General features: G+C 68.7%; 5 non-coding genes across 5 annotated transcripts; 3 read left to right on the forward strand and 2 right to left on the reverse strand.

The window, feature by feature from the left end:
* The first annotated feature begins 265 nt into the window (after positions 1 to 265).
* On the forward strand, positions 266 to 348 carry TRNAL-CAG. Its single transcript has one exon. It is a non-coding gene; the product is annotated as a tRNA-Leu (tRNA).
* A 2,732-nt stretch (positions 349 to 3,080) lies between these two features.
* On the reverse strand, positions 3,081 to 3,151 carry TRNAG-GCC. The gene has a single exon. It is a non-coding gene; the product is annotated as a tRNA-Gly (tRNA).
* A 1,635-nt stretch (positions 3,152 to 4,786) lies between these two features.
* On the reverse strand, positions 4,787 to 4,869 carry TRNAL-CAG. The gene has a single exon. It is a non-coding gene; the product is annotated as a tRNA-Leu (tRNA).
* A 599-nt stretch (positions 4,870 to 5,468) lies between these two features.
* Positions 5,469 to 5,540, forward strand: TRNAD-GUC. The gene has a single exon. It is a non-coding gene; the product is annotated as a tRNA-Asp (tRNA).
* A 685-nt stretch (positions 5,541 to 6,225) lies between these two features.
* On the forward strand, positions 6,226 to 6,297 carry TRNAG-UCC. The gene has a single exon. It is a non-coding gene; the product is annotated as a tRNA-Gly (tRNA).
* The last annotated feature ends 3,525 nt before the right edge of the window (positions 6,298 to 9,822 follow it).

The following is a 9,822-nucleotide window of genomic DNA, read 5'->3' on the forward strand; positions in this document are numbered from 1 at the left end:
GCAGGGGAGAGCAGGGGAGGGCAGGGGAGGGGGCGGTGGCGGCGCAAGAGGCTGGCCCGACGGCGCCCTCTGGGTGCAGAGCCGGGGATGTGCGAGCGGGGCGGGCGGGCGGCGGCTGCGGCGGGGCGGCCAGTCGGCTGGCCGAGCTCCCGGTCGGCCGGTCCCCGCGCGCGCCCCGTCCCTTGCGCACCCACACAGCCGCCAGCCAGCACCAGCGTTCGCGCCGGGTCCCAGCCAGGCGAGCGGCGACGCGCCCAGGCCCGCCGTCAGGATGGCCGAGCGGTCTAAGGCGCTGCGTTCAGGTCGCAGTCTCCCCTGGAGGCGTGGGTTCGAATCCCACTCCTGACACGCCCCCCTTTTGGCGCGCCCAACGAGGGCACGGGACACCGGCGGGCCTGGACGACGCCCTATAGCAAGCCCCGGCCTGCCTGACGGGCCGCTCCTGCCTGGCACCGGAGCAGAAGGGGCCCAGTATGGAGCCCCGACGCCTCCACCCTCCTGGCCACAGGCTTTGCGCACACACGCCCTCCCCCACCAATTCACGCGCCTTTCCCACCTGATCCCACACCCGCAGGCTTGGGGAACCTCGCGGCACGTCTCTGCTCACCTCCTTTCGGGGGGCTGTGTTTTCCTTCCTCCTTCCCGCTCCCGCTCCCGCTCTCGCTCTCGCTCAGGCTCCCGCTCCGGCTCCGCTGCCGGCGCATGCTCCCGCGCCCGCTCTGGCGCCGGCTCTGGCGTCCGCTCCACTCCCACCGCCCCCTGCGGGCCAGGCGCGTGCGCAAAGGCCAAAAGCCCTCCCCATTCGGTTCTCCACCAGACTCGTGCCTGGTGAACAGCGCCTCGCTCTCCGAGCCGTGCGCTTCAGCCACCAGGAGCACACCGTCCCGCACCCTGTCCTTTCCGCCGGCCCCCATTCCATTCCCTCCACATCCTACGCAGGTGGCCCGTGGTGCCCACGAGGATTTTCCACCTTGACGCCTTGCCCTGGCCACGCCTGCCTGCCTGCCTGCCTCCCGGGACACAGGCAGCCCAGCCACCTGCTCGCCGGCTAACGCCAGGCCTCCCTCTGGGCCTGGCCCTGGAGTCCAGCCCGCAAAGGTGGTTCCCATGAGCGCTGGGCGGAGGGAAGCCCTGGATACCCAAGCCACCCACCTGGGCGCCACAGCGCATCTCCGCGCCGGAAGCCGCGGCCCGGCCGGGACCCCAGGAGCCCAGAGCGCTCCCTCACCGCGCCATCGGCCAGCTGCCACTCTGCCCACGCGCTCCTGCGAGCCAAGATCGCGCTCCTGCCTCACAACCACCGCACCCGAGCTGGGCCCCTAGGGAGAGCTGCGGGCCAGAGCTCAGACACCTTGCTTTGGTCTCCCGGCCTGAGCGGTACTCAGAGGCGCCGGCCGCGCTACCGGGCCTCCGACTTCTCCACACGGCACGCGCGCGCACGCGCGGGGGACACACACACACACACACACACACCACCCCACGGCACCCCACGTGCGCACACAACCGCAGCTCCGTTCCCCAGACCCTCCGCTCCCCCCCTGGCCCTTGCACACACTGAGTGGACGAGAAAGCCATCAGCCAAAGGGACTTTGGGTCGGTGCTGACACGAGCTGCTGAAGGGAACGTCAGTGCTCAGCTGCGCCCGCCACACATCCCCCGTGCTGTGTGCGATTCGGGCGCAGGCCGGGCTTGGTCCGCCTCCTGGCTTCCCTGGCAACCGACCCCCAGCGGGGCAGTGTCTGGCGCCCCCCCTCCCACCAGGGAGAAAGCACAGGATGAGCCTAGTCAGCCTGCACGCGCCGGTGCCTCGCTCTGCCCGTCTGCGCCGCTCCCTAGGGCTCTGGACGTGCCTGGAGCCTCTTTTTCAGGCCGCCCGTCCGCCTCCTGCTCCCACGAAGCGATGCGCCGACTGGCCCAGGCGCAGCAACCTTGCTGCTGCTGCTGCTGCTGCTGCTGCTATGGTACGAGGGGTTGGGGGTAGACTACGTGGTGTGGGGGTGGTACTGATGGTGGAGGACTTGGGTGCCGTCGGCGATGATGTCCATGCGCGTGAGCTGGTGGTGGACCCGGTCCTTCTGGTGATGGTGGTGGGGGCGGTGATGATGGTGAAGGACTTCAGTCCTGTTGGTTTTGGTGCCCGTGCCGGTGTGGTGATGGTGGACTTGGTGGTGGTGGTGGTGGTGTTGAGGACTTTAGTGCTGTTGGCAGTGGTGCCCGTGGTGGTGTGGTGGTGGACTTGGTCCTAGTGGTGGTGGTGTGGGGGGGTGATAGTGATGGTGGAGGACCTTAGTGCTGTTGGCGATGATGCCTATGCCGGTGCGCTGGTGGTGGCCTTGGTTCTGTTGGTGCTGGTGGCGGTGATGCCGAAGGACTTTAGTGCTGTTGGCAATGGTGCCCGTGGTGGTGTGCGGTGGTGGACTTGGTCCTGCTGGTGGCTGGTGGCCGCGGCGGCGGGGGTGGTGTCGAAGGAGGCTGCCGAGCTGATGTTGGTGATGGTCCGGGTGCTGCTTTGCTGGTGGACTTGGTGCCGCTGCTGCTGCTACTGGTGCTGCTGTTGGGCGGGGGGGCTCGTGGTGGTGGTGGCCCCTGCCGGAGAATGGGATGTATCAGTGGTAGGGGTGGCAACTTGGTTGTTCCTGGTTGTCAGAGACAGGAGGATTTTGGGAGTGTGGGGAGAGTGAGGCAGGGAGGGAGGAGCGGTGGCGAAAGGAGTGGAGGTGGGGCGAGGTGGGGCGTGCCCACACCCCGAGGCGCGATCGGGGTACGGGTGTGTGGTGGTGCGCGGAAGTATTTCTGGAAGCGAAGTGGGCGAGTCAAGCCGGGTGGTCAGGGTCCCGAAGAGAAAAGGGGCAAAGAGAGCGTGTGGGCGGGCCAGGGGCCTTGGCCCAATGCAGGGTGGAGTTTGGTCGCCTGGACAAGAGAGCCCAAGAAGAAGGGAATGGGCGTCAGAGTGGGGCAGGGCAGGGGCGGTCCCCCCCGGTGGGAGCAGGGTTGGTGTAGGCCAGGTGCCTGGAGCTTTGGAGAGAGGAAGCCGGGCCGTGCCAGCGTTGGGGCTGCAGGGCCAAAAGGGGACAGAGCACTGCATGGGCCGGGAATCGAACCCGGGCCTCCCGCGTGGCAGGCGAGAATTCTACCACTGAACCACCCATGCACCGATGGCAGTGGTCAACAGACGGCTTCCCCAGCGGCGCTCCCCAGCGGCGGCCAGACGCGGGTCGGGGCCAGTCGCGAGCATCTGCTTCGTGGGAGCAGGAGGCGGACGGGCGGCCTGAAAAAGAGGCTCCAGGCACGTCCAGAGCCCTAGGGAGCGGCGCAGACGGGCAGAGCGAGGCACCGGCGCGTGCAGGCTGACTAGGCTCATCCTGTGCTTTCTCCCTGGTGGGAGGGGGGGCGCCAGACACTGCCCCGCTGGGGGTCGGTTGCCAGGGAAGCCAGGAGGCGGACCAAGCCCGGCCTGCGCCCGAATCGCACACAGCACGGGGGATGTGTGGCGGGCGCAGCTGAGCACTGACGTTCCCTTCAGCAGCTCGTGTCAGCACCGACCCAAAGTCCCTTTGGCTGATGGCTTTCTCGTCCACTCAGTGTGTGCAAGGGCCAGGGGGGGAGCGGAGGGTCTGGGGAACGGAGCTGCGGTTGTGTGCGCACGTGGGGTGCCATGGGGTGGTGTGTGTGTGTGTGTGTGTCCCCCGCGCGTGCGCGCGCGTGCCGTGTGGAGAAGTCGGAGGCCCGGTAGCGCGGCCGGCGCCTCTGAGTACCGCTCAGGCCGGGAGACCAAAGCAAGGTGTCTGAGCTCTGGCCCGCAGCTCTCCCTAGGGGCCCAGCTCGGGTGCGGTGGTTGTGAGGCAGGAGCGCGATCTTGGCTCGCAGGAGCGCGTGGGCAGAGTGGCCAGCTGGCCGATGGCGCGGTGAGGGAGCGCTCTGGGCTCCTGGGGTCCCGGCCGGGCCGCGGCTTCCGGCGCGGAGATGCGCTGTGGCGCCCAGGTGGGTGGCTTGGGTATCCAGGGCTTCCCTCCGCCCAGCGCTCACGGGAACCACCTTTGCGGGCTGGACTCCAGGGCCAGGCCCAGTGAAGGGAGGGCCCTGGCGTTAGCCGGCGAGCAGGTGGCTGGGCTGCCTGTGTCCCGGGAGGCAGGCAGGCAGGCAGGCAGGCAGGCGTGGCCAGGGCAAGGCGTCAAGGTGGAAAATCCTCGTGGGCACCACGGGCCACCTGCGTAGGATGTGGAGGGAATGGAATGGGGGCCGGCGGAAAGGACAGGGTGCGGGACGGTGTGCTCCTGGTGGCTGAAGCGCACGGCTCGGAGAGCGAGGCGCTGTTCACCAGGCACGAGTCTGGTGGAGAACCGAATGGGGAGGGCTTTTGGCCTTTGCGCACGCGCCTGGCCCGCAGGGGGCGGTGGGAGTGGAGCGGACGCCAGAGCCGGCGCCAGAGCGGGCGCGGGAGCATGCGCCGGCAGCGGAGCCGGAGCGGGAGCGGGAGCGAGAGCGGGAGCGGGAGGGAGGAAGGAAAACACAGCCCCCCGAAAGCAGGTGAGCAGAGACGTGCCGCGAGGTTCCCCAAGCCTGCGGGTGTGGGATCAGGTGGGAAAGGCGCGTGAATTGGTGGGGGAGGGCGTGTGTGCGCAAAGCCTGTGGCCAGGAGGGTGGAGGCGTCGGGGCTCCATACTGGGCCCCTTCTGCTCCGGTGCCAGGCAGGAGCGGCCCGTCAGGCAGGCCGGGGCTTGCTATAGGGCGTCGTCCAGGCCCGCCGGTGTCCCGTGCCCTCGTTGGGCGCGCCAAAAGGGGGGCGTGTCAGGAGTGGGATTCGAACCCACGCCTCCAGGGGAGACTGCGACCTGAACGCAGCGCCTTAGACCGCTCGGCCATCCTGACGGCGGGCCTGGGCGCGTCGCCGCTCGCCTGGCTGGGACCCGGCGCGAACGCTGGTGCTGGCTGGCGGCTGTGTGGGTGCGCAAGGGACGGGGCGCGCGCGGGGACCGGCCGACCGGGAGCTCGGCCAGCCGACTGGCCGCCCCGCCGCAGCCGCCGCCCGCCCGCCCCGCTCGCACATCCCCGGCTCTGCACCCAGAGGGCGCCGTCGGGCCAGCCTCTTGCGCCGCCACCGCCCCCTCCCCTGCCCTCCCCTGCTCTCCCCTGCCCTCCCCTCCCCTCCGTCGTCCGCCTCTGGCCATCCTGAGCCCCCGTCCTCCTGCTCGCAGCCGTGCTTGCCCTCTCGGGTCTCTCCTGCCGGCGGGATCTCCGCTTGGCAGGCGGTAGGCAGCGGCGCACTCGGGGTATTCAGCGCCGCCCGCCCGGCCCGGGTCCACTCCGAGTGGGGGGCAGGGGGACTGCTGTGGGGGCTGACGCGGTTGGTTTGGGGTCGCGTCGGGTGTGGCGTGTGGCGGACGCCTGTGTAAGGCAGGGCGTCGAGGGCAGGGGTAGGCGTGGGCAGGCAGGCGGAGAGGGGTCGGGCGCCCGGGTGGCCGCCGCCGTCCTCGTTAGTATAGTGGTGAGTATCCCCGCCTGTCACGCGGGAGACCGGGGTTCGATTCCCCGACGGGGAGGCAAGACGCCCTTTTTGGTCGCCGGCGTCGCCGCTCTCTCCAAACGTTTGCCCCCAGGGCCCTTCTTCTCCTCCCTCCAGCGTCCGACAAGAGGCGCAGGGCGACGACGGGTGTCCGGCCTGCCCGCCGTCGACCACCGCCACCCCTTTCCCTTCCTCGCCACCCCCTCTGGCGCGCGCGTGCGGATCGCCACAGCCAGCGGGCCTCCTGTCGTGGCCACGGCGCCGACGAGTGGCTGTGCTCAGGCGTCCTTGGGGACGCGACGCTGCCCGTGGCGGGGAAGCGGGGAAGGGTGCCGCACGGGGACGGGTGGGTGGCGGCCGTGTGGGGTCCTCCGTCGGTGCGGGATGTGGGCTCGCGGACCAGCGGGTGGAGAAGGGCCCAGGCCAGCGGGTCTGGGAGGGGCAGCGTGTGTCGGGGGGCGACGGCCGGGGAGCCGCAGGGCGGCCAGAGCGCCCCCCAGAGGCGGGCGGCGGGCGGTGGGGCCTGCGGAGCCGCACAGCTGCGCCGGGCCGGCGCGGGTGGGGCGCCGGGCGGCCGCTGCTGGCGCGTGTGGCGGCGCCGAGCTGCGGTCGGGCAGGACGTCGGGGCAGGGCTGCGCCAGGCGGCCGAGGCGGTGGAGAGAAGGCGTGAAGGCGCTGCTGCGAACCCTGGGCCGGCGTCTGGGGGCGGCCCGGGCTGTGCAGCGTTGGTGGTATAGTGGTGAGCATAGCTGCCTTCCAAGCAGTTGACCCGGGTTCGATTCCCGGCCAACGCAGCTGGCCAACCTTTTGCGTGGCTCCAGGGCCCTCGTGCCCGGGCCCGATGGGAGCCGGGAGCCCAGAGCCCGGAGCCCGGAGCATGGAGCGTGGTCGAAGCTGAGCGCGTGTGTGAGGGAAGGAGGCGTGCAGCGTTTTGAGGGTGCTGCCAGCAGGGTAGGTGGATTGGCAGGGCCGGCGGGCGGCTGGCCGTGGCAAGGCGGGGGCCTTGGAGGCAAAGCAGAAGCGCGTGGGTGGTATGGAGGCGCTGGGTCCAGGGGGTGCGGGCCAGGCGTGGAGCCCGCCGCTCCCTGGTGGTCTGAGAGGATTCGGCGCTCTCACCGCCGCGGCCCGGGTTCGATTCCCGGTCAGGGAAGCCTTTCTTCTTCCTCTCGGCCTACCTACCAACCTGCCCAGCGCATCCGCGCCCCTTTTAGCCAGCTTCTCCCTTGCCACGCCGCCTCGGCGCCCACGCAAGGCCAGCCGCCCCGTCTAGCCCAAGCCTTGCCCTGTCGCCTCGGCCAGCCCAAGCCTTTTGGCCTCGCCAGCCGGCCGCCCAACTGCAGGGCTTGGGCGCCTCCCCTGGACGCTGGCCGGGCTCCCCCTCTTCCTCCGCCCCAAACCCGAGAGGCCGCGATACCCTCTATCCCCACTCATGGCCACCAGCAGACGCCCGCACGTCCAGCCAGCCCAGGGGCTTGGCCTCTGTGGCTGCAGTGCTGTCTTCAGGAGAAACCTCGCCACCCCTGACAGGACACCCCTTGCTCCTTCCTGAGGTGCTAGTTCGTGGTGTCGGTGCTGGGAAGAGGGGCAGGGGGAGTGGGGGAGGAGGTCTGGGGAGCGTGAGCAATCTACCTCTTCGAGCCGGGTACCCTGCTGGAGCCCCTGGTCCCTTGCCTCTCCCCCCGGCCAGCCACGGCCCGGCCCAGCTTCCCAGCACCGACACCACGAACCTCTGGGCTGGCCGCGTCTCCCGTGCCCGGCGATTGCGGTCCACGTGGGTGCTGGCCTTGGGCGAGATAGCAGAGAGCCGGCCCGTGGCGCCCCGGAGGTGGGGTTGGGAAAGCGAATCTGGGCACGTCCAGGTCGCCGGACCACCAGGAGACGGAGTGAGACAGCGGGGAGATTCGGGAGGCCGGTGGGGAAAACCCAACGGCCGAGCGGGTGGGAGGGGCTGGAGGCGCACGGGAGACACACAGGGTGGACTTCTAGCCAACACGTCCCTCACATCGCCTCACCACCACTCCCCTGAATCCTATGGCAAAGTGGCAAGCGTGCTCCCTGGAGCACCCTCCTCCCCCTCCAGCCCTACCCTCATCCCGCAGACCCACGACCTGGACGGCACCTTAAAGATGTTCTCATTGCCCATTCAGCCTTAGCGTACACCTAGCCAGGGTCTACTCCATCCCTCTCTCCACCCCTGTGCGCGTCGTCTCCTACGGGTGCTCCTCTAGGGAAATCGCAGACCAGGGTCTCCTTCCCGCCAACACGTTCACGCCCCTGTCCGCCAAGCGTTTGCTCTCTGTTCAGAGATTGTCTCCTTCAGAGCCCAAGCGGACAGCCCGTGCCCCGCCCAAACCTGCCGCCGCAGCCCACTCGCTGGATTGGACAAGGTCGTACCAGCCAGGAAAGGAACCCCTGTGGGCGTCCGGGTGTTTACCATCACCACAGGGAGTTCCTTCAGCACCCTTGCCTCTGTGTGCATGCGTACGTGAGTGAGTGTGTGTGCGTGGGGGGGCAGCCGCGGTGGGGGAAGCGCAGGATGAAGGTGTTTGCTCCCGTGGGTGGCCTCCCACGGGGGTTAGGGCAGAGGGCGACAAGGATCCCAGAAGGACGGGAGGGCCGGGAGCAGCCCGGATGTGTGGGTGGAGTGCCGGGCGGGGAAGTGTGGGGCTTGCGGACCCGGCCGAGAGCGTGGCTGGCCACTCAGGCAGGGTCTCTGCGGAGGCTTGGGGCGTCTTACCCGGCACGCGTGCACGTGTGCGGGAGGGTGAGCTCAGATCTGAGGTAGGGGAGGAGACGGAGTAGGAGTGTGCCTGAGGAGCCTGTGGGAGGTCCGACTGCTGGCCTTGAGTGTGAGAGATGGGTGTGGGGTACACGGGGTGGGTGGCGGGTGGCAGGGGTCTAGCCTGGAGGCTGGCAGGAGCAGCACGCGGCAAGTGGTGGGGAGTGGGTCCCGGCGTAAAAAAGCTGGAGTCCCCCGTGGTGGGAGAGGACCATGGCGGTGGTGCGGGGGGAGACTGCTGTGCTGTGCTGTGCTATGCTGTGTTGTACTGCAGGGCGCTCGGGCCAACGGGTGGGGTGCAGGGGGACGTGGGTGGGAAGCCGGTAGGCAGGCAAGCACGGGAAACACAGAGAGATGGGGGACCGGGTCTAGGAGCCGTCCCAGCGGGGTGAGGAATTCCACAGCCCCGGAGACTTCAGTCACCTATCATTGGGACAGTCAGTCAGGTCTCAGGGGTCGTCCTGGGGTTGAGATTCAGAGAGGCCAACAGGACAAATGCCACCCAGGATCATTGACCAGTGAGGACTTGGAAAGGAGGGGGCGAGGAGGCAGGCGACAGGTGTGGGGATGTTGGGCCAGAGGGGCGGCCGGGGCGGGGGGGAGGTACTGGCTGAGCTGGTACTTGTGTTGTTGCTGGTGGATGACTTGGTGCCGCCGCTGCTGGCGATGGTGGTGGTGGCCTTTGGTGCCGTTGGTGACGGTGCCAGGGCTGCCGGGGTGATGGTGGACACGGTCTTGGTGGTGGCGGTGGTGGTGGTGATGAAGGACTTCAGTCCTGTTGGCGATGGTGCCCGTGCCGGTGTGGTGATAGTGGAGCTCGTGGAGGTGGCGGTGGCGATGGCGGTGGTGGTGATCGTAGAGGACTTGGGTGCTGTTGGTGATGATGTCCATGCTGGTGCGCTGGTGGTGGACTTGGTGCTGCTGCTGGACTTGGTCATGGTGCTGGTGGTGGTGGTGAAGGACGTCAGTGCTGTGGGCCATGGTGCCTGTGCCAGTGTGGTGATGGTAGACTTGGTCTTGCTGCTGCTGCTGCTGCTGCTGCTGCTGCTGCTGCTGCTGCTGCTGCTCTGCTATGGTACGAGGGGTTGGGGGTAGACTACGTGGTGTGGGGGTGGTACTGATGGTGGAGGACTTGGGTGCGTGGCGATGATGTCCATGCGCATGAACTGGTGGTGGATCTGGTCCTTCTGGTGATGGTGGTGGGGGTGGTGATGATGGTGAAGGACTTCAGTCCTGTTGGTGATGGTGCCCGTGCCTGTGCGGTGATAGTGGAGTTCGTGGAGGTGGCGGTGGCGATGGCGGTGGTGGTGATCATAGAGGACTTGGGTGCTTTAGGCGATTTTGTCCATGCTGGTGCGCTGGTGGTGCACTTGGTGCTGCTGCTGGATTTGGTCCTGGTGGTGGTGGTGGTGGTGGTGGTTGTGGTGGTGGTGGTGAAGGACATCAGTGCTGTGGGCGATGGTGCCTTTGCCAGTGTGGTGATGGTGGACTTGGTCTTGCTGCTGCTGCTGCTGCTGCTGCTGCTGCTGCTGCTGCTGCT

Source organism: Ursus maritimus, unplaced genomic scaffold (genome assembly GCF_017311325.1).
Source record: "Ursus maritimus isolate PB19 unplaced genomic scaffold, ASM1731132v1 scaffold_2, whole genome shotgun sequence".
NCBI lineage: Eukaryota > Metazoa > Chordata > Mammalia > Carnivora > Ursidae > Ursus > Ursus maritimus.